This window comes from Apteryx mantelli, unplaced genomic scaffold (assembly GCF_036417845.1).
Source record: "Apteryx mantelli isolate bAptMan1 unplaced genomic scaffold, bAptMan1.hap1 HAP1_SCAFFOLD_124, whole genome shotgun sequence".
In the NCBI taxonomy this organism is placed as follows: domain Eukaryota; kingdom Metazoa; phylum Chordata; class Aves; order Apterygiformes; family Apterygidae; genus Apteryx; species Apteryx mantelli.
The window spans coordinates 105,001-107,500 of record NW_027118480.1 but is presented as its reverse complement, the minus strand read 5'-3'; the positions used below and the strand labels follow the sequence as shown (position 1 = coordinate 107,500).

The following is a 2,500-nucleotide window of genomic DNA, read 5'->3' as shown; positions in this document are numbered from 1 at the left end:
ACCAGGATGGGGAAAGTCGCGGCTCTGATTGAACATCTTAGGAGGGCCCATGGCCGGCGACGAATTCTCTTTCAGTGCTCCCGATGTGGGAGGACAAATGTGAAACATCATAGCATTGCCTGCCACTTTCCGAAGTGCCAGGGAGCCCCAGAAATCCACAGTCAGGAGGAAGCCCCGGAGGAACCTGGAATGTGGCGCTGTGGGGAATGTGACCGGCAATTTAAGACCAAGAGCGGCCTGTCTCAGCATAAGCGTCTTATGCACCCACTAGTTAGGAATCTGGAGAGGATTGAAGCAGCTCGACCGAAAGGAAAGAGCCTGAGAGGAATGCATAGAAGCTGTTGGACAGAGGAAGAGACGGCTCTGCTGCTAGAGTTGGAGGAGCGGTTTAAGAACGAGCGCTTCATCAATAAACTGATCGGGGAGTATTTGCCCACAAAAACGGCGAAGCAGATCAGTGATAAAAGAAGACAGCTTGCAGCGGGTGCCAAGACAGCGGCATCGCCAAGAAGAGCTGCGATGGAGCGCGGTGGGGAGTCCCCGGTGGAGAAGGAAAGAAAGGAAGTGATAAGAATGGAATATAGGAAGGTTATGGCAGAGAAGGTACGAGTGGGTTCCCTGCCAGCAAGCCATATGATCGCATGTAGGAAGATCTTGGAGGATGGCGAGGACGCCCGGAGAGTCATCGAAGCGTCAGCAGGAGAGTGGTTGTCACAGCTGGCGGGGCAAATTGCCGTAGGAAAATTGAAACAACGGAGGAAGCACCAAGCGAAGCCCGCACCTGTGAGGGAGGAGAAAAGGTGGATGAAGAACAGGGCGGTGAGAAGAGGGTTGTATCTCCGATACCAGCGGCTCTTTGAGATAGACCGCAAGAAGCTCGCTAGTATCATTTTGGATAACATCGAGGCACTGAAGTGCCCCCTTCCAATGAGCGAGTTATATGACACGTTTCGGAGGAAGTGGGAAGAGGGATCCCCGTTTATTGGCTTGGGTGCCTTCCGGAGTGCTGGTGTGGCGGAAAATTCTGCATTCAAGAAGATGATCTCTCCAAAAGAGGTCCTGAAGAACATCGCGGAAATGAATAAGAACTCCGCTCCCGGACCAGACGGCCTGTCCCTGAGGGATGTTATTAAAAAGGACCCTCAGGGGAGCCAATTGGCTGAATTGTTCAATCTATGGCTGCTGGCTGGAAGGATCCCAGATGGGGTCAAAGAATGTAGAACAATTTTAATACCTAAATCCGCGGATCCGAAAAAGATCGAGGACGTTAATAATTGGCGGCCCATTACCATCGGGTCGGTAATTTTAAGATTGTTCTCACGGATCCTGACAGCACGACTACGACGAGCCTGCCCGATTAACAGCCGCCAACGAGGGTTTATTTCAGCCCCAGGCTGTGCGGAAAATCTGAAACTCCTGCAAGTGCTGATACGGCACGCGAAGAAAGATCATAAGACGCTGGCGGTCGTCTTCGTGGATCTGGCAAAAGCCTTCGATTCAGTTAGTCATCATCACATCCTCGAGGTCCTCCGTCAGAAGGGCGTTGATGATCATATAATTGACATCATCGCCGATTCTTATAACAACTCTGCGACAAGGCTTGAGGTCGGGAAGTCCTGCTCGGAGAAGGTTAAGATCCTCACCGGGGTGAAGCAGGGAGATCCGATGTCCCCATTGCTATTCAACCTGGCAGTAGATCCGTTGCTATGTAGGTTGGAAGAGACCAGGGAAGGATTCAAATATGGTAACAGCTTGGTATCATCATTGGCGTTTGCGGATGATCTGGTTCTGCTGGGTGACTCGTGGGAGGGCATGCAGAAGAGTTTGCAGGTGGTGGAGGAGTTTTGTCACGCTACAGGGCTGCGGGTGCAAGCTGGAAAATGCCATGGGTTTTTGATAAGGCCCACAAAAGACTCTTATACTGTCAACAATTGTGACCCATGGGAAATTGAAGGGGCTCAACTTCATCTGATTGAGCCCGGTAGCTCCGAGAAATATTTGGGCCTGGGAGTAGACCCTTGGGTCGGACTCTCGAAGCCGGAGCTGAAAGAAAAGCTTGACATATGGGTGAAGAACATCGGGGCAGCCCCATTAAAGCCACTGCAGAAGGTAGAAATCTTGAAGAGGTATGCAGTCCCACGGGTGCTGTATGCAGCAGATCATGCGGGAGTAAACGCCTCATACCTCCAGGCCCTGGACCTTGCCATGCGATCGGCAGTGAAGAGCTGGCTTCACTTACCTCCCAGCACATGTGATGCCATCTTATATGCCAGCACAAGTGATGGCGGATTAGGAATTGCGCGGCTGGCGAGCCAGATTCCAAATATTCAGGCTCGCCGGCTACACCGAGTTGCCCAGTCCTCCGATAACATCACGAGGACTATTGTTCTCGAAGAGGGGATCCAGATTGAATACAACAAGGTCTGGATCGCCGCTGGAGGAAGGGCGGACAAGATTCCATCCATCGGAGAAGAACTCCCGATGGCAATTCCAGTTGTAC

At 51.9% G+C, this 2,500-nt stretch overlaps 1 pseudogene; it reads left to right on the top strand.

Annotated features, from left to right (window-relative positions):
• The window catches only part of LOC136995548 (28S ribosomal RNA), an 8,505-nt pseudogene that overhangs the window by 3,703 nt on the left and 2,302 nt on the right, over positions 1–2,500 (top strand).